At 40.1% G+C, this 22,585-nt stretch overlaps 1 long non-coding RNA gene across 1 annotated transcript in view; it reads right to left on the minus strand.

The window, feature by feature from the left end:
* Positions 1 to 4,904: 4,904 nt before the first annotated feature.
* LOC143259907 (uncharacterized) overlaps positions 4,905 to 22,585 on the minus strand; it is a 241,420-nt gene continuing 223,739 nt past the window's right edge. The window contains exon 2 of the long non-coding RNA XR_013033960.1: positions 4,905 to 5,127. This is a non-coding gene — a long non-coding RNA (uncharacterized LOC143259907). The remainder of the gene's footprint in view (positions 5,128 to 22,585) is intronic.

Genomic DNA, 22,585 nt, shown 5'->3' on the forward strand with positions numbered 1-22,585 from the left:
CTCTTCCCAAATTGTCTATATTTGTGCACAATCTGAGCGTCAATTAAAGAGAATTTACCGTAATTTGTATACGTACGAAGTGTTTTAATATTTGCTATGTTTTTTATGGAAACTCGAACGTTACGAGTTTCGAATGAATATCGTGCTTCTTTAATTGGTCGAACAATATTCGTTAGTTTTACAAAAGTTTAAATTTCCGATGGCTCATATTCTAACAGCTTCTCGTTTTCAAAAATCTCGTTTTATCGAATTTGTAATTTATCATTTCCTTCCGTTGGATTATGTAATGAGGTCCGATCGTTGAACTCTGACACCTGGTAGAAGACGAGGAAAATTACGCGAATTCAAAGCGACAGTTGAGAAAAAGTTTGAGATATGTTCTCGCGAGGCTATTTCTATGCAACTTGACTCAAATGAAAGCTGGAAGTGACTATTTTAAGACAGAGTAGATTAGATTGCAATGGAATGATGAGATCATTTTGAAAAATTCAAAGGAATCGACCGATGACATTATGGAGTTTCCGAGATTTAAAAGGAAAAGTTCGAATGGATTTTAAGATACGTTTTCGTAGAGCTATTTCTATGCAACTTAGCTTAAATGAAAGCTGGAAGTGTCCGCTTCAAAACTAGATTAGGCTGAAATTGTATAATGAGACTGTTCGCGTCGACGACTGTACGGTACTATATTCTCTTACAAAAAAAAAGAACGCGAACGGATATATTACGCAGCCAAATAATTCGTACGGTTAAATAAAATAGAAAACGTGTGTCCACGTAGTCACAGCAATAGTCGTAATTACGTAGACGTAAAGAGCTCTAATATGATATAATATAATATTATTATAATAATATATATAATATAATATATTAATATTAAATAATAATATATAATAATATAATTTAATATTATTGATATATAATATTCCTTCCGTTTTGAGGAATACTATGTTAATACAACATAAATTAATAATTGAAATTTGGTGATGAACTTGTCATGTCGATGTATAATACATATGAAGGTAAAAATCAGGCGGATCTGCATTTGCTTGTTAATCGAAATAATCAATTAATGCAACCGATTGCATTCACCGTCAATAGATAGTAATGCCAGGAATTCTAACATCCTGATACTTCACATCAGATAAATTACAGTGTAATCGTTTTTTGACATTTGAATTACATTTTGCTACGTGCGTAACGTTGGTGTCGCACTGGTTGGAATAAAAATAGATAATTAATGGACTGGGATCATACTTATCGATTAAAATGTTTATATAACAGTTTGGTTATTTTACAATAATATATATAACTACAATAATATAATAACAAATTGGTTATTTATGGCAGAAAGTTGTAAAGACAGTTCAAATAATGAAAGAATGTATCTGTGCTAGGCATATAGTCTAATTTGGTGCTTTAAAATTGTCCTAATTGGCGTACTGTTTAAATATTCAATGTTAAAGAAAATCAAACGAACAAGTGATCGAAGTTTAATAGTTCATGAATACGAAAGAAAAGATCTCTTGGATAATCGACGCCGTATGCAAAATACAAAGCTTACCATTGCAATTACTTTTAATTGTATAACCAGACTGCGGATCTTTATGCAAAACAAAAACTGTCTAACATGATTAAAAGAAACGCAAGTCAGATGAAAATGTCTTTCCTCTTTTAATCATTTTTGTAACTTGTACATAACATAAAAATATTCTCGAATTCTTCTCATGTTTTCAGAATTTTGCCTTCGATTCGGTCATTTTCGTTAAAAATGCATATAATCCGCGGTCTAATCACAACCGTCACGACGCTGAGAGAATTATTAAGTCATACTGTTGAACCATGGATACACCATCGCTAAAATTCATAAACGTTAAAAGAAACCGTAAAGAGGATTAATAATATACGGAATTTGAAGCATCATAAACTGCGTCCAAAATGCACTCTAGATATTAATTTATAACGATGCCGAATCAGTAAAAACCTAGCTGCTTGACCAACGTCGAAAGATTAACAAAAATAAATGTACGAACAGCGAAGAAACCGGGCAAGTTATTCCTTAGAAAGATAACACGTTATTTATTTTTCTGTTGCTGAAAAGTTCATGCGATTATTCACAAGAGACAGCACAGCTTACCAGCGGTTCACCTACGTCACGTAGCAGACATAAACTTCAAAATAGCACTAGACATCTCAGACCGCCCTGTTGACTTCATTGATCCAATGACGCCATGTTTTCTTCGACCGGTAAAGAGAAGCTCTAGGAAATACGGTTCCACGACGTGACGCCCTTAGAATTCAATTTTCACGGAGATAAAGAATGTAGGATCTTTGTGAATCATGATTTTAAGCCCGTCAACCTACACAGAGAAACGAAATCCTCAATCCGCGGAGTAGAAATCCGATTTAACGAGCATGTTTCATTTCCCACGAATGTGACTCGATCTTCTTTCAACATTTATCGGGCTTACACGCGGCGTACTGAAAGTACCGGTCATTTCACAGGAATAAACGAGTTTGTGGCAATTGTCCAGCGTAATCGTGGATAAGAACGAAACCGAGGAATTAGGTGAGGATGGATATAACTCGAGTATACTTTACTAACCGTAATTATGTTAACCCTTTGCACTCGAGTGACGACTCTGAGGCGACGCTAGAAATTGCTACACTATTTTCAAAAGAATTTTCACGTTATTAAGTTTGTGTGTATTCGATTAATTTGTCAAATAATAAAAGTTTTCTATAAGCATACACGTCCAATTTCGTGTGTATCAAGTAAAAATAATTATATCAAATAGTCTCGAGTGCAAAGGGTTAACAGCTGGAAATTCCTCGGGTCATTTGAAGTAACTTTCTCCTTAGCGAAAATGCAATCCGCGGCTTCGTTTACGAGTTATTAACGATAAACGCTGACCAATGAGAGGCGCCTAGCTCGCCTAGCCTTAAGCAGCCGAGCCAATCAGCGGAACTGAGTTTCCACCGCTGGCTCGGTCGCCTCGCGCCAGCCGTGCTCGCTTCTCATTGGTCAGTGTTTTTCGTTAATAACTTGTTAACGATGCGTCAGAGAAAATTTTTGTAAAGGAAAAAGTTACTTCAAATGATCTCAGGAATCTCCCCGTTCTGAGTGTTAATATAATTATAAGATACCCTGTAGAATGTTAGGCTTTCAAAATACGCGCCATTGGCCAGGGTTAAAGACGAAATTTGTGAACATTGTTTATCGCAATCTGCGATGAGAACGGAAGTATGGGAATACGTAAAAACAATGTTCTTTTAAAATACAATTTGCCAAAGAGAAACGAGAAGTGGAAGATATTTATTATAATCAGGATAACGACATAATCAAGGAATTACGTAAAAGTAGTTATATTTGTCTGTCATAAACAATTCTTTTCCAAATTGTGTAATATTTGAAAGTAATAAATGGGAAAGTGAACGTCGTCCATTATCAGACTGCGGATCTTGATGCAAAATAAAAGCTTTATGCAGCTGTTACAAGAAACAGGTGCCATTTAAGCCTTCCTTTGTTCGTTCAATGGGTTTAATAAGTTGTAATTAATATTTCGATACTAATCCAATTTTTTTAATACCTTTGCTGCGTCAAGTTGCAGCTAATCAATTTCACGATAAGAAATCACAAAATCGACATAGTGCAATTAGAAACAAGATACAGTGACGTCTCCCTAATTGACGCTCACATTGTCCACAAAAATGAACAATTTGGGAAGAAGAAATACGATTATCCGAGCCTTGCGGTTCGTTTTTATAGTTACGAATTGTCAACAACTATAAAAACGAGACGCAAGGCTGGAATAATCGTAGCTCCTCTTCCCAAATTGTCCATTTTTGGGCGCAATCTGAGCGCGAATTAAGAAGAAATTATTATACTAGTTACGTAACCATCAATTCGTGGCATGTGTCCTCCGAATTGCCTTTGAATCGTGTCACGTGGCCTCCGAATTACCTTCGAATCGTGTATATAATGCAATCAGAAAAAAGACACAGTAAATTTTCCTTAATTTTTCCTTAAACTTGCTTCTCGTTTTTATATTGGGTTGGCAACTAAGTAATTGCCGATTTGTTCAATGAAATAAAAAATTTCTTTTTACTTGGAACGAAGTTTAATCTGTAATGTATTTTCCATTTTGTTCGATGACCTTTTACCATCTCTCTGACAACTTGAAAATTCCACGCTCGTAGAAAGTCTGATCCTTTTCGGCCAAAAACTGAGTTAAGTGAGATTTTACAGCGTCATCATCGTTAAAAGTTTTACCACGAAGGGAGTTGTCCAGGGATCGAAATAAGTGGTAATCCGATGGCGCGAGATCAGGGCTATATGGTGGGTGTAACATCGATTCCCAACCAATATCCATCAATTTTTGCCGAGTGGACAAAGACGTGTGCGGCCTAGCATTGTCCTGCTGGAAAATGACACCTTTACGATTGACCAATTCTGGTCGCTTTTCCTTGACCGCTGCATCCAATTTGTCCAGTTGCTAACATTCACGGATAATAAAAAATAACAATAATAATAATAATAATTTTATAATATAACATTTACGGATATCATAAAAATGGAAGTGAGAGACATCTATAACTGAAATCGGCAATAACTTAGTTGCCAACCCAATAGTTATCGATTGTCAACAACTATAAAAACGATTGGCAAGGCTCGACTAATCGCGCCCCCTCTTCCGAAATTGTCCATCTTTCTACACGATCTGAGCGTCAATTAGAGAGAATTCACTGCGCTGTGTAAAAGCATACCTTGCTGTACTTCGCTAAAAATGCTTCGCTTCGGACAACGTGGAACCGCGAGCGTTAAAACTGAGCCACGTCACGTGATCCAAATAAACCCCGGCATTTCAAATATTGGAAATGGGTAGACAAATAAAAGTAAAACGCAGTGAATTAAACTTATCCCTTTTAGTTTATTAATTTGATGTACGAGGAAGGACCGTCTTTACTCTCCTGATTGCTCCAGGAGACTGAAGACTATTCACAAAGACGAAACCAAAAACGTCACCTAAAGACAAAGAGCACTCTGTTCTATATACATATGAAATCATTGTTTATCTAATGGTACTCTGGCGAGACTCTCGGCGTCGATTCGTTTTTGTAACTTATATGCTTGAAGGAAAAACTTCTGAGTATTCAAAAGAGAGAAAATAATCCAATATCAATAATGCGCAAAGAAGTAGCGAAAGAAACTTTACACGCGGTGCGGAAGGTTACGGCGTGGACGAACGTCTTCCAGCCCGGAGGCCGGAGGATCCTAATTACTGTTGCCCCAGCGAAGTGGCGGCCACGGGAAGAACAAACCGGGCCCGCGGCCTGCGGTAATTGAAACTAAATGAATTTTGAAACGTCGCTCAAAGCCGCGGCGGTGCGGCCCGACCGCCGTACATAGCCGGAGCTGGAAAGTTTACTGACCGTAAGCGGGCCGCCGTGGCCGGCGCTGGATGACCCAATTCGTGAACGACACGGAAAATAACGAAACGGTCGGGAATTCAATTAACGACACGCCGCCGCTCCGGGGATCCGGCCGAACCTTTCCAGCCGGCTCTGAATTAACAATAAGGTCGGGATCGGGGGTTCGGTCAGGCCGCGCGCCCGCCCTCGCAGCCGTTTCTCGTCATTTGTTTTAATTGCCGCTACCCTTGCTTTGCCGAGCGGCCGGGCCGTAACCCCGTGGCCAGACAAGCAGAAAAGGACCCTGTCTGGTCAGACGGACGCAACGAGGCGTGTCGTCCGGTTTACGAGCGGTGCCGGTGCTCTCCGTTCGGCGAACAGGTGGGAAGCATCTTAAAATGAACCCGGAATACGCGAGTGGATCGCGACGGTACTACTCGTTCGTTCATGGCTGCTCGTTTTATTAGCTTTATAAATTAAGCCGCTCCGACGCCGGCTGCGATCAAATATGTACACTTGATACCCGCGGAGTTACCGTCGGAATTGTTGCTTGCGACATTGGGAGAAATGAATACGGAATATGCTCGCCGGCCAAAATCATTCCGAGCAGAATGAGAACTAAGTTCTCGAATTTTTCACGGAATTCATTGCCGAATTGAACGTTCGATTTAACTCTTTAGAACAGGAAGTTACTTTACGCGACTTGTTTAACACTGTTTTTCCGATTAATCCGAGTCACGGATTTTACGGGTTTACTGATTTTTTCGTTTACGATCATTCGTATCGTAAAGATACGTTTATGAGTTATTTATTCAATTTATATGTTACTTGCTAGCGTCGATGGAAGCATTTCTAATAATTCAGGCGTAATTAACTTTGTATTTATCGAATAATACCTGCTAAATTCGTTTCCTAACAAATAAATTAAATAAACGTATAAGATATATTAAATTTATTTTCATTTAAAAGTAAAGAAAATGAGAGAGTAAAGAAATTTCACCCTTTGCAAAAATATTTAACTCGAAGCCAAATTAACGCAAAATTTAATATAATTTTTGTAACCCACTGTACTTCCATTTTACATAACCTAATGCATTTTATACTTATGAATTTGAATTTTGTGATCGATGCAACAGTTATCCATTCAACAGATCTTCAAACACGAACAAATTTGATTGATAAAATTATTTTGAAACGTGAATTAGAAGCAGTATTTAGATTCAACTGCATGCGAAACCAAAGAGTTTGCTTCAAATCCAAGCGAAACACATGATTTAGCTTCAAATTCATGCGAAGTAGAAGGCTTAGCCTTGGATATGTTTTAGCTTCACATGTTTTAGCATGTTTTCTTAATGGCGCCTTGGAGCCGCCATTCGAGTGGAAGGGGTTAATGCATCTTCTCTATTAAATCTAAATACAAAGTTAATTATACCTGAAAACGAATAAAAGAGCCACAGTAACCGGCTCCACCAGCCTATCATAAATTTTAGACGAGCATTCGGAACGACCAGTTTCACTTTCGCGACAGGCCCTCGCTGGTCCACTCTCTGTATCCTTTTATAATCTATCATCTCTGATAGATCCGCTGGTCTTCGTCGCTTCCCCTCTGCGGTGAAGTTCCAACCGGCTGGTCGAGGCCCGGAGTAAAGTTTACGTGCTCCATCCGCCGGAAAGCTCCGCAACTTTCCTATCCAGGCTTCTTTGCATTATTAAGGGATCGTAATTTAAACTAGCCCCGGCGCGTACTTCTTCCCGGCCGCGTTCTCCGTGCCGCAAAATTTCCTCGGCCGAACTTCCCCAATAATAAATTCGAGTGGCACGTGCTAACTATCGCGCTTAAAGTGTTCCCGAACAGGCCGGACGGATGCCGCGGCAGCGCGAAGCGCACGTGTTGCAACATTCCCGAATTCGGACCAGCATAGACAGAGAGAGAGAGAGAGAGAGAGAGAGAGAGAGAGAGAGAGAGAGAGAGAGAGAGAGAGAGAGCAAGAGAGCGAGAGAGCGAGAGAGAGAGAGAGAGAGAGAGAGAGAGAAGATGCGATTCGAGATTAACCTTCCTTCTAGGTCGCGATCGATCGATCGGTGATCGCGCAGTTGCGTGGGCGTAACGCTGTCTCGTACGTATGATGTTTCGCCGTGTCGCAGTCACGTTCCACGCGCCCCGTGGTTACCGTACGTGAATAATCAAGCTGGATCATCCGTGCATTCTGATGCATCCAGCCGCATCGATTGCAATTCTCAAATTCTCCTACACAATCAGCTACCTCCGAGGCTGATATTTTTCGGAATAGATTGCCATGATTTTAATTACCGGCTACGCCGTTGCCTGTATATAATTGCGAATCTTTGCGCGATTCTCGCTGTAGTGCATTACTTTGTAAGATCTGGAATAGCATGACTGGTTTTATCTTCTGGAGGATATTTTTCAAACGAATAATTGATTTTATTAGGATTCGTTGTGTCTCGCATGCTGAACGTAAGATTTCTAGATTTGTAAGGGTTTTACATTCTTGGCAATAAGTGTACGGATACTGATACGAATACCTAATTGTGATGCTTATAGTTAATTATTATATAATTCTCCCTAATTGAGGCTTATAGTTAAATAATATATAATTCTCACTAATTGAGGCTTGTAGTTAATTAATACATCATTCTCCCTAATTGAAGCTTGTAGTTAATTAATATATAATTCTCCCTAATTGAGGCTTGTAGTTAATTAATATATAATTCTCCCTAACTGAGAGGCTTGTAGTTAATTAATATATAATTCTCCCTAATTGAGGCTTATAGTTAATTCTATATCATTCTCCCTAATTGAGGTTTATAGTTAATTAATACATCATATTCTCCCTAATTGAGGCTTGTAGTTAATTAATATATAATTCTCCCTAATTGAGGCTTGTAGTTAATTAATATATCATTCTCCCTAATTGACGCTTATAGTTAATTAATGTATAATTCTCCCTAATTGAGGCTTATAGTTAATTCTATATCATTCTCTCTAATTGAGGTTTATAGTTAATTAATACATCACATATATATATATATATATATATATATATATATATATATATATATTCTCCCTAATTGAGGCTTGTAGCTAATTAATATATAATTCTCCCTAATTGAGGCTTGTAGTTAATTAATATATCATTCTCCCTAATTGACGCTTATAGTTAATTAATATATAATTCTCCCTAATTGACACAAATAGTTAATTAATATCTAATTATAGTTACTGATTGTCAACAACTATAAAAACGAGGCACAAGGCTCGGAATTCCCAAATTGTCCATTTTTGTGTACAATTTGAGCGTCAATTAGGCAGAATTATTTAATTACTATAGTCTATAATTACTATAATTGAATGAGGTCTATTTCAAAGTTGAACCTTTTCCAAGAACGCCCTTGCATCGTGTGTTCCGATAGGCGCAGAAAAAAAATGTTCCAGTGACAACTGATCAAACATGTTGTTTTTTCGTTATCTATATCTTTATAATAGCATATTATACTCTTTAATTATATTTATAATATTTTATAATAATATTATATTTTTCTTCGTTATCGAAGCAAGTACTGAATATTATTTATTGATAAATTATTCGTGTTGAGTGCATCCGGGGGATCTTCCCGATAAGACGTTCTAAGATTGCTCTAATTTGTTCCAAAAAGGTTCTCGATTATTGCTCATGTTCTTTCCAAGCGATCCTTCTCAATGGACAACGAGTTTATTAATTATTTCTCCGAATGCAAAACCAGTAGCATACGGATACTTATCACCGGAAGTGTATCTGTGCAGTTAAAGATTTGTTTCGTGTTATGAAACGCTGCAAAATGGTTAAAAAGTTTTCATTATTCTGAATATTATTATCCCGGAAAAGTTTAACGAGACTCGTAACCCAATAGAGAAGTCCGATAATCCACATAACTTGTTAATTCCGCAAGCTTTATTACCGCGCGACATAAAATGATATTATTCGTCGCAATTAATCGCGAATTCTTGTCCCGTATTTTTGATGGGCAATTTCCGACGCCATCGACCGTTAAAATGTCTAGTTAATGTCAAATTCGCGGATACCTGCGAGCGTCTTCGAAGACACGCGAATCGATCGATCAACCATTTGCACTCGAAGCCATTTCAACCGTAAATCAAAAATAATTTCTCTGACTTATAGTATTTCCATTTTATACTAAATCGAGTCTTGTGGTGTGCAACAGTCACGGCAATTTACGGCAATAAACAATTTAGCAATTTCTTAAATCTAAACTTTGTTAACACTAAACCTACCAAGCAGTAATACTAACTGGCATGTACTGCTTCGCAAAAGTGAGAAGACCTAATTCATTTGGAATTTGTAAAGTTTTCATTATAAAACTTGCTCCAATAATATAACTTATTCAAGCGTTTTCCACGGAAGAGTCTCGGAACTTTGCAGAATTGCAAAACAAGAAATCGGTCACTTCGATCGCGGTAGGTATAGTGTTAATATAAAAATGATCTCGGAACGTGCTGTAACAATTTTAGCGATGCCTGAGAGTCACCGCTCGAGTGCAAAGGGTTAATTCTGCGAACAACGCCGACGTCTCGTATCTTTCGATTAATCGATCAGTTCCACGAACCGAGTCGCGCGGTTTCGTAACGACGAATCGATGTATTTTCGATACCGGGATATGGTAATACGGAACAATGAACTTGGTTTTCGCGGCGAGAAAGATGCCAATGAAAGCTCGAGCTTTCATGCTGTTAATGCACGCGGTGTCGGAGAGAAACGCATACACACCGGTATAAAGCAACAGACAACGGGTCTATTCTCTTGCTGCCGTAGGCCGCGAACGGTGCAACACGATTTCAGCGGCGGCACACAGTTTACAGGAATCCGATCGATACGTATATTATAAATTTTATTCTAGGCACATGTCACCCGCTGATTGAAACAGAACTACGAGCGCGAGACAGCGAATGAAATATTCATCGAAAGAGAATTAGTTCGATCGCGGGTCCAAAAAAAAAGGTAGCCGACAGTGAGCAATACGAATAGAATGAATAAATGTATAACCTCTGTTATTATTTATAAATACAATTATTTGCGCGCTCGTTTCGGTCCCGTTGGTTTCAGTCCTCATCCCATCCCACCCCCTCACCCATGTTTCGATCACCGCGAATCCTTTGGGTGTTAACATTCCACGACCAAGTAAAGAGGAAGTATGAAATCGCTGACTGTCCGCAACGTCAAGTAACTTTGAAGTTTTCGAGCTTGTTAATTGCGGTTTGCAGCTTCTGTAATACGCTTCTCACGTTTTACGCAAGCTACCGTGGCTTGGAAAAGATCGGGTCATATTGGACCCTTTGGAAAGCTATATTATAGTTATTATTATATTATTACTTATTATTATTATATATTATTATTACTATTACTACTACTATACTACTATACTATTATTATTATTACTATATTATTACTATATTATATTATATTATTATTATTATTATTATTATTATTAATATTATTATTATTATTATTATTATTATTATATGTATATTAACTATATTATAGTTATTATTAATTATAATTAGCCCGCGGATTTTTATGCTATATAAAAATTATCTGTATTGATTGCAAAATGCTGGAGATGTATAGACATTCATTTCTTTCATTAATGACTGGACTGCGGATTTTCTGCATTTTTGTGAAATATTATGTTAACTGAATGAATTAAATGAAACACTACATAAATTAATAGGCGCAATCTAAAGCAGGGGAACAATTTAGACGACTGGAGAACATCGACTTACCGTTTTCAACTAAATGAAATGATTTAAAAAAGAACACAATGTATGTCTAGCTCTTATGTCGCGAAATTGAAGCAGAGAATTTTTATTTTGCACAAAGATCTGCAGTCTGTTAGTAACATTAATGAGTCGCACGTGATGCAGCAATATCTTTAAATTCGTTAAATGTTATCACTCCTTTCGATTTGATGGTAAAAACGCGTTAAATCTGTAGTTTATTAATAATTTGGAATCGCGCAAGGTTACAAAAGCGACTTGTTCTAATTAATTCGGTCTCTTTTACTCATATATTATACTCTTGAACGTGACTGTCGCTCGTTACTTCATAAAGACGACAAGTATGAATTTACTTAGACTATTTATAATTTTCATTAGGACATATGCTTGGATTGAGAAATTTATTGGATCATTTCTCGTCAAAGGGTACTTGCAATTTCGACAACATTAAAATATTGGCCGATACTTTGAAACGACTACAAAAATTGGTGGATACGGAGATGTAGGATCGTTAACCGTTTCGGTGCTGACTAAAATGGATAACTATAATATTGGTTTGGCGGGAAAGTTCTATCGTATTTTACTACCTGCTGGCTATTTTACCACGTCAGGTCAAGATAAACAGGTAGAATGCGTCATATGGAGGGTCTTATTTTAGCGTACCTCTCGTAGGATATGAGAGGACTACTTTCAGCACCCTTCATCAATTAGTTGCGAAGTACAGAGCGAATAAAATGACAGTGAAAAAAGTGCATTTAAGACATTGCATGCGGTATGAATTCCAGAAAGGAAACAACGCATCGGTTGCTTGTGAAAACTTGTGTGACACGTTGGGAAGTGAAGTTGTAAATGTTCGAACCTGCCAAAGATGGTTTGACAAATTTCGTTCCGGAGATTTCAGTCTCGAAGAAGATCGTCGATCTGAGCGACCATCCAAGATCGATAATTACATTTTGCAATCCGTGTCGATCGACAAGCTGCCTGCAAGATGGCAACGAGTGGTTGCAAATAATGGATATTAAATTATCGATTAAATTGTAAATAAACGTTATTAATACTGATTCAAATGTTTTCTTCAAAATACGACAGAACTTTCCCGTCAACCTAATAAAACATTTGAAATCGCTCACTTTAATAGCCAATGTTTAGAATTAAACAAGCTGTTCTGATTTTGTGTGCCCCTTATGGACGCTGCTGCGTTAGACACAAAATTTAGTAAAAATTCTGTCGAGCCGAATGTTACAGCCGCGGTCGGCCAACGATTTTGTTACAAGGGTTTAATCAATGTTCTAAAAATAGCGTGCAAAAACGAACCGCATGATAATTTCTTCGCGAGAAAAGGGAAGCGAATCGTGCGGTACAGGGTCGTGGCGTGCATATTTGCGGAAGGGCGTCGGTCGGGGAGCCCTCCGGGCGCGCCGCGTCTCTCTGATAAGGTACCACTGCCACAAAATTAAAGAACGGTGAACGGTGTAAATTAATACCTGCAGCAGTGGCTGCCTGACACGAAACAATATTCGCGCGGCGGAGGGCGCGGAGGGCGTTGTTCCGCGTCTCGACGCTTTGTCGCCGGCAGAAAACCGGACACAGGGTGCGACGGGCGGCAGAAAGTCTTGCGGAGAGGGGGCAGGAAATGGGGTGGGAGTTGGAAGGGGTGACGGGGGTTAGAACGGGGGGAGAGGCGAAACCCGGAGGAAAAGGGGGCGTGGAAAAAAAAGACGACGGGTGACATGAAAGGGAAAGAGCGGCAAGGACGGAAAGTAAAAAGGGATTAAAAGGAAGTAGCAGTGGGGGCGGCAAAAAGAAGAAAAGCGGAGGGGAGAATGAAAAGGGGCGAGGGGGTGGGCTTCAGAGAGAAATAAAAGCATTGTTCCGAATTATTATCGTGAAACAGCGCGGTACACGCGTCCGTGGACCAGCCCTTGAAACAGTGGAAGGATATTAGCCTCATTATCTCGCCCCTGTTGTCGTTCTGAATATTCTTTTGTCACCGCACGCTTTTCCTTCGGCTCTTCTCGGCAGCCGGCGACCCAGCTGCACCTCGCGCTGACCGATCCGAGATGCGCCAGTGACCAGGAATAGCCGTGGGTGTCACGTTTCATGTTGAGTTGCCTTCGGAGCTTCGATCTGGGGTACAGAATCCGAAGCTTTCGTTGGTGTACGTGGTAGATTTTTTTTCAACGGGCTACGTAAATTCTACTGCAGCTGATGAAAATGTTGGATCGGTTGAACAGTACTTGGTTACAGGCAATATTGTCTCTAGCTATGCTAGTTGATTAAAGTTTGAAATAGAGAAGAAGCAGATGTATAACAATATTCGAGTTTTACCGTGAATCGGATGCTTTAATACAGTAATTAACTCTTTAGATGATGACTAAAATGAAAAAGTATAACAATATATTACTACTATGTTATTCTTATGACTTTATACTGTATTATATATAATAATTAATTATAATTAATATTATATTATTATATTATATTCGTATCACTGAATTCTCTCTCTCTCTCTCTCTCTCTCTCTCTCTCTCTCTCTCTCGGTTTAGATGATATTACTTCTGCTTACATTATATCCATATCCAAATCGCATAAACATCAAATTTTTCATAAATAATAGAAACTGAAGAGAATATTATATATATATATATATATATATATATATATAATAAATACATAATAAATATATAATAAATATATATATTTATTTCTTATATATTTATTATATTTATTTATTATAAATATTTATTATAAATATTTATTATATATATTTATTATATAACGTATATTTTGGTTATCCTGGTTAGCATCTTCATTCCCACTCTGCCACGATATTACAAAACTCAATCAGACTCAATTAGACTCAAAAACCCTAACAGCCTCCGTCTCCGTTTCACCACTGCCGATCATCTCAGCATCCAGAATGAACCTCTGAAATATCTATATACCTCTGCACATAGTAAGAATCCATAATAATATCACAAAGTTAGCATGCCTTTGGAAACCATCGAACCGTGTACGAGCGGAAAGGATTAGGTTGCCGGTCAGAGACGTCGAAATTCGAGTGGGCCGGGTAGGGGCGGGCGAGGGGTTCCGATACCGAGCGGAAGTCTGCCGTCCTAAGCCCAAGAAGTTGAATTGAAACATCACGCGACCGCAAGCCGCAGCACTCGGCATGCACCGAGTCCGAAACTGCATTGAGGAGCAAACACGGATAGCCTTGATCCCGGCCGATCGATTTATTGCGGTGCAACAGCCGCTGGGAGCTGGACCACTCATCTCGCGCGTCGCTGCAACACCAAGATACACATTATCGTTCCGATGGTGATTTACGAGCCTCGCCGGGATAAGTACTGAGGTCCGGTGCTAAATTTTCATTTGCCCGCTTATAAATCCGGTTCGGCGACCGCGACGATCCCGGCTGTCCGACCAGCGTGACGAGCACGCGCGAATCATCGCGACGCGTCGCGAATCGCCCTACCGCGCCGCGGATCGCCAAGCCGTGCCGCAAATAACTCCGCCGCGCCGAGAATCTCCCAGCCGCGCCGCAAGTCGCACTGCTACGCCACGGATCGCTCCGCCGCGCCGCAAATCGCTCCGCCTCGCCGCGAATCGTCTCGTCGCTCCGCGGATTGCCAAGCCGTGCCGCGAATGACTCCGCTGCGCCGCGAAGCGCCCTGCCGCGCCGCGAATCGCTCCGCCGCGCCGCAAATCGCTCCGTCGCGTCACGAGTCGGCCCGCCGCGCCGCAAATCGTCCCGCCACGCCGTGAATGGCTCCGCTGCGCCGCGAAGCGCCCCGCCGCGCCGCGAATCGCCTCGCCGCGCCGTATGCGTCCGCGGGCAAAGTCCGCAACTCTGCTGTGTCTACGTCGCGCGCCGTCGCTGATGTCGACTCCTGCTACATAATCGTGCATAATAATTATGACGTCATCAATTAGCGGGCCGCCGTTGACGTTAATGCGTGTTCGCATGACCGCGACAGATTCTCGTCCCGTGGATTAACGGAGAACCGTGTCGAGCACTGGCCTGCGCCGCGCGCCGCTCCCGTGCGGTCGTTCCAGTCGAACATGTGATCGCGGTCGAAATCACCGATATTTACGAAAACCGTTCCGTTCATTACGGTAGAAGCGAAATTTCTCTGGGCGAGCCCTGTCCCCGCGTCTCCCTCTTCCTCGCCATTGACAAGCGTTCGCCGGACGTCGGGGGACCACGTCCGACCGATTAGCTGTCGCGGAATCGAATTAATTTGTGCTATTGGAAACGCGCAATTATGTTTCACCTGATCGAGTGTCTTTCGAGGTACATTACCGTCCACGTGTATCCGAGCACCCGACATAACGCGGTTCGTTTGCTTTTACGTGGGAAAATTTCATCGACACGTTCGCGTTGAAATTCCAACGCGAGCAAAGAACAAGTCGATTTCCGCTGACAAGTTTATGGCAGATATTTCATACCGAAACTAGACGAACTTTACTGTGCCGAATTTGCAATCATTAGTGGCTCGTTGCGAATGCAAATCTCTGCTGCATTGTTAGCCCCGGGCGACTGTTTTTTTTTATGGTTTCATTCGGTGATAGCGTTTTATATCTAATTGACTGTACAGAGTGTCCCAAAAATGTCTCGCAATCCGGAAATGGCGGGTTCCTCGGATCATTAGAAGCAAATTCTTCCTTTACAAAAATTTTCTCCGAGGCACCGTTAACGAGTTATTAACGAAAAACGATAACCAATAAGAATCGAGTACGGCTGACGCGAGGCGGCCCAGCCAACCACGGCTGCGTACGAGGCTCCGTAGTAAAAATTATTAATGTATTATCAATTTTGACTACTTCTCATTTTGTAACAATTTGTAGATATCGTTGAAACAGTAACAAATATACAGGGTGTCCCAAAAATGTCTCGCAAACCGGAAATGAGAAGTTTCTGGGATCATTTGAAGTAACTTTTTCCTTAGCGAAAATGCAACCCGTGGCTTTGTTTACGAATTATTAACGAAAAAGACTGACCAATGAGAGGCGAGCTCGCCTAGCGCTAGGCGGCCGAGCTAATCGGCGGAACTGGGATTCGACCGCTCGACCGCTAGCGCCGTTGGCTCACGCCAGCATATCTCACCTCTCATTGGTCACTGTTTTCCGTTGATAACTCGTTAACGGTGCCTCGGAGAACATTTTTGTAAAGGAAAAAGTTGCTTCAAATGGCCTGAGGAACCCGCCACTTTCGGATTGCGAGACATTTTTGGGACACCCTGTATAATTTCAAATTGTCAATCTTCGGAGCTGAAATTTATTCAGATTTATGTAATCATAATTTATGTAACTAAAATTTATGTAATCGAAATTTATGCAATCAAAATAAGAAATGACCATACGAAACACATTCTAACGAGAAGAAAGAACAAAATGTAAGAGATAAAGTCGTCTAAAGTTGCATTTGTTTCTTCCGTTCGTAATTTTACAATACATTTCCTACGTAGAAAATTTAGGAATGTTGCGAAGCTCATTGAAAAAGCGATAACAGCGAACGCATTAATTATTTTCTTACCTGGTGCTCTTTGCGAATCAGATGCCGGTATTTGTCAATGTCGCAAATTTTCATGCGGTAAATGAGTTAAACTTCCACGCTGGACTAGAAAAAGCATGAGTACGATTTATGAATGGTAATTAATTCGTGTACACTTATTAGAGCCGAACAACGGAACTACTTCGTCACTATTCGTAAATGCCACAATTTTCTTACTCTGCATAGCAGTTTTCTAGCACCGGCACCGATCGATATCAGCTGCTGATTCATGTTTACTGATACATTTTTAAATACTGTTACACTGTGTAGCGCATGCTGCGATAGCAGGCGAGTACGTCGGCGAAAATCTGCTGAAGTAACTGAAAGATAACAGCACCTTTAAATGCAGAGTAGATTTTGTAAAGGTATTTACAGTTATACCGAACATTCTTATCGGTTTATATACGATCTCTGTGAATGAATAAAAAGAAAGTCTTATCGCGACCAAAATAATTCGTCGAAACAATTGTAAAGTGAATCATTTGAATTTTCTATAATTTTTCACATCACTGGACTACAGATTTTACACGTTTATGTTAAAACTGACTAGGTGAAATATTAAACAATTAAAGCATCAAGAGAATTTAAGAATGTTCTTACATTCTCTTCATTTCATTGAAACTATTGAAAGAACAGCTACGGTTTTATTTGATTTCTTCGCTTTACAAATCATTAAGAAAATATTTATTTTGCATAAAAAAATCAGTAGTCCGCATATCGCATACAAAACTATATTCTAATGAGAGTAAAAGGTATTTCTCCTGTAGAATGTGCTTTATTTGTGATAAAGAAACTAGCAATAACATAGTTTATGATACAAACTGTAAAAAAAAGCAAGTCTGGCTCTCAAAAATTTCATAACATTAGAGAGCATTTAATTTAGTGAAATCTAAATTGAAAAATTAAATTGTATGACATCAATTAGTTTGTCAACGTTCATGTCAACGGTAACATGTGAACAAATGTGGGACACATATGTCCCAGGCCTTAGGGTCTAAAAGGGATAATAATAATAAATAAATGAAAATAAATATAATAATGTTATAATATAATAGTATATAATAATAAAAAATAAAATGAATGAAATAATAATATTATAATATAATAATATATAATAATAAATACATAAAATGAATACAATAATAATATTATAATATAATAATATATAATAATAAATAAATAAAATGAATAAAATAATAACATTATAATATAATAATATATAATAATACATAAATAAAATTAATAAAATAATAACATTATAATATAATAATAAATAATAATAAATAAATAAAATTAATATAATAATACATAATAATAAATAAATAAAATTAATAAAATAAAAATAATAAAAACGAAATCAATATTTCTTGTCATTGTCGTCCACATATACGTAAAACTTGACTTCCGACAGAACGCAAACTAACGAAAAAAATAGATCAAACTCCGAAGGGTTAAACGACGCATCTTACGCCAGTTGTCAGCGAAAACGGTGTTCGCTGATTTTCCCTGAGCCGCGATAATCGAAAAACAAACTCTCCGAGCCGCCGTTCTCTCTCGCTGTAAAACCAACGCGACGCATAATTCGCGTCTTACAGGGGGGAATGAAGCCGCCCCGCGGAGTTACGCTGCGGCGCGCTCCCTCCGGCGCACTCCCTTCGGCGCACAATATTATCGGGCTCGCTAGCTTAATTGGTAACTAGAGAAGCCGGGCGAAGTTTGAGCCGTTGGCGCGGCATCTGCCACTTTCGCCGGGCCACGATCCAACGGGGACCATTCAATATTTGAGGATAACGCGCTCGACGAGCTGTAAATGAACCCTGCCACCCTCGGCCCGGCAGCCGCGAAAGGCCGGAGCCACGCATAAAACACGGGGTTGTGGGCTCATCTGCCCACCCCCTGCTCTTTCACCCCCCGGCCGCCGCCGCTGCCGCTGCCGCCGCCGTCCCGGCAGCACCCTCTGCGAACTGCGAAAGGTTTATGTGTTATCTGGCGAAGTTTCGCCGTTGATAAATTTCCCTCTCGGTTGGATCGTCGCGGAGCGGCCGCCTCTCACCCTCCTAAAGCGGAGCAAGCTGCCGGTCCTGTCTCAGCTATTCATCATAATCGTTCGCTTTTACGCGCCTTCCTCTCCGGAGGGTAGTTTCGCAGTTTCGACCGCTTCTTCGCAGTCCTCGTTTACGAGCCCGCCTCTTTCGCGAACGATCAGCGCTATCGTTCTCCCGTGTATCCGTTTTCATGGCCGGGATACAGCCCGGCTTCGAATCCGCTTGATGAAACTGCCCGAACGGCAGGACCCGTGACAAATACACTCGTCGATGTTCTTCGAAAAATCGCCGCGGGGGGAACAAGACCCGAACGTCCGCGGACAGACGCCTCTTCGCTCGATGTCGGTCCTCGAGAGACTCTGCCAAATTTCTCGATATGTGCTCCGGGGGAAATTGGGTGCGCCCGAGTTAAACGTTTCATTGCGGTTTTCTCATTACCGGGGCATCTTTCGGTGTTCGCGTCTATTCGACGCCGTGGTCCCCGAATATATCGTACGTAGCGGCTTTAAGTTTACTCCAACCATTGAATTGACGTTATTGTTTCTATTTTCTAAAGCGATATTTCGATAGAAGGTACAGGTGACCCTTCTATGCGGTAGACACGCTGGATGGGTGACTAGAAAATGTCGTGTTGTGTGAGACCGTGTTATACAGGGTGAGTTTCGTAACGTGACGACCTCTAAAATATTTGTTGCGCGAGAAAATGTTTCATATAGAAGTTGCATGGCTTCCAGGGGGATGCATAAAGTTGCAATCAGTTTTATGTTATTTTGCTTTTTTATCAAGATACGAAGGTCACCTTCAATTTTTTTCAATACTTTTTTTAATGTAGAATTCAACGCTTTATCTGAATTCGAGAAGAAATGTGAACTATTCCATTTAAAAAATTAACCTTCATATCTGTACAACGAAGCAGATAATTATTGATTTATCTATGCGAATCGTTAAGTGCTCCTTCAATTATAGAAATCGTGGATTCGACTTTGTTTGACAGAAGTACAAGAAATAATTAAGGGTGAGTCTCGTAACGTGACGACCTCAAATAACTTGTAAAATATTTGTTGCACGAGAAAATGTTTCATATAGAAGTTGCATGGCTTCCAGGGGGATGCATAAAGTTGCAATCAGTTTTATGTTATTTTGCTTTTTTATCAAGATACGAAGGTCACCTTCAATTTTTTTCAATACTTTTTTTAATGTAGAATTCGCCTCTAAAAATAAATCATTTTTCAAAAATGGCATTTACAAGTTGCCATCACGCTGGCAAGAAGTCATAAGTAACGATGGAAAGTATATTCTACAATAAATATTATTGAACGTATATGAAAATTGTGTTATATTTCAATCCAGAAACGAACAGAACTTTCCGGTAGACCTAATAGTAACAAAATTTACAATATTATGTCCCTCGCAGGGACAACTCTTCGACGATAACTTATTCAAGCGTTTTCCACGAAAGAGTCTCGGGACTTTGCAGAATTGCGAAACAAGAAAGCGGTCACTTTTATAACCGCGGTCACATCCACCATACTCCCCAAATCTAGCACCTTCCGATTTTATCACTTGTTTCTCTCTTTGCAAGACTTTTTACAGGAAAAGAATTCAAAACTGAAGCCGACGTCAACCAAGCACTGGTTGAGTTCTACGCCTCTAAAAATAAATCATTTTTCAAAAATGGCATTTACAAGTTGCCATCACGCTGGCAAGAAGTCATAAGTAACGATGGAAAGTATATTCTACAATAAATATTATTGAACGTATGAAAATTGTGTTATATTTCAAAAACGGACAGAACTTTCCGGTAGACCTAATATATTCTGTGCTAAACAGAAAGTGATACTGGTCAATGGATCCTCGGGCTCGTCGGCCAATGTTACAGCGAAGGCGTGAACAGACCAGTTGAAGGAACGCCTGCATCGCGCGTTTAAAAATCCAGATCCGCGTTCCAGTTTCTCGCCGGGACAAACATACTTCATGGCAGCGATTTGTTCTACAAGTTACCGTACGGTTGGAACAACGAGGTTAATTTATCCGACGCAAGCAACACACAGTGTGCTCACCAGGCCAAATCCCTGGCGGTCGTGTACGTTCTAGTTGACGCGCCTGCGCTGTTAACGCGATTCTCTAATACGACGTCTCGATTTCTCTGCTTCAACGGTCCCTAATTAATAATTCAAGATCTATTATGCAGCCGTGCCTACGAGACCGCGCGCCGATTCGAAATTCACCTCTCGCCGCGGACACGACAAGTTATGCGCGCGATTATCCCCGGTTGCGAGCGTCGCGACGCCTTCCGTCTCCCTTGGTCCGATCGCTTCTTAACACTTTATCGTCCGGTCGTGGTTGAGGCTGCCACTCAGTAAGGACTGGCTTAGTCGCGCGCGCATTTGCTCCCAGTACCGGCTAAATTTTCGCTATTCATTGTGTTGTGCTTATTCCTTTAAAAATAATAATAAATAATAATATAATTATTATAATTATAATTCATAAGGATATGGGGAGGTCAGCATACAGGAGGTCAGCTACTAACAAAACAGTAAAGAAGCGAAAACCGTCGATAGCTAAAAGTCGATTAATAGGCTATCGGTCGATAAGCATTGGCAATCGAAAAGCCGATAAATAGGCTAGCGGTCGATAAAGTGTTAATTTGTTAATGCATCTGATAAAATTTGTGAAATTAGAATGAATTTTTGGTTGATTTTTCCCATGTTACATGTATAGTTATTATTGTATTATTATTTATGTTACATATTAGCGGGTAAATGGGTCGAAACTGTATTCTAATTTTACAAATTCCTTCAAATGCGTCAATAATTTAAGATGAGTTATAGTTACGTGTGCCTTATACGCGACTGTCTATTTCTATGAAGTAAATTCGGTCATACGAGCTGCAACGAAAAACATACTTACTATAAAGAAATCATAAAATCGTGTAAAATAGACATATAAAACATCTATCATAAATAAAAGAATGATTTTTAAAATGTCAAACGTCTTGAAACATATCGTTAAACAATAGAGGAATTAAATATTCATAAGGATATGGGGAGGTCAGCATACAGGAGGTCAGCTACTAACAAAACAGTAAAGAAGCGAAAACCGTCGATAGCTAAAAGTCGATTAACAGGCTATCGGTCGATAAGCATTGGCAATCGAAAAACCGATTAATAGGCTAGCGATCGATAAACATTGGCAATCGAAAAGCCGATAAATAGGCTAGCAGTCGATAAAGTGTTAAAATGATCGAGGACCCGGCGAGGTCATTCGAATGAATTTATGCGAATAGCTGTCGCGGTATTGCGACACAATGCAGCGACGAATGTCCGCCGCGTTGGCTTCTGTGAATTGTTGCGATCTGCGGCGGATCGAGTTTTAACCCTTTCGCTACGGCGGGCCTCGCCGCGGAGTCCCTCGTGTAGAACGGAGCACCCTGCCGAAAGCAGGAACATTAAGCGCGCGCAGTCTTCGGCATTCGGGGCCGAGTCTTTTGCTTCGAAAACGTTGGATTAATATGACCAGATTTATTACAATTGATCGTAGCTTTTGGTAGATGATAGCGTCTGCGAACAGAGGAAAGCGAGGCGATAGCCCTTGTTTTAACTTTTGGCTCCATTGTTGTGACCGGTGACTATAGTCACCCGTCGTGTATAGGTGGCATCTTGTGGCCGGTGACTATAGTCACCCATCGTATGCGGGTGTCGTTTTGTGGCGGGTGGCTATAGTCACCCGTAATAGCGAAAGGGTTAAGAATAGTTGCGTATCTCTGAACCTAATCTGGATGCT

This window comes from Megalopta genalis, chromosome 8 (genome assembly GCF_051020955.1).
Source record: "Megalopta genalis isolate 19385.01 chromosome 8, iyMegGena1_principal, whole genome shotgun sequence".
Lineage (NCBI taxonomy): Eukaryota > Metazoa > Arthropoda > Insecta > Hymenoptera > Halictidae > Megalopta > Megalopta genalis.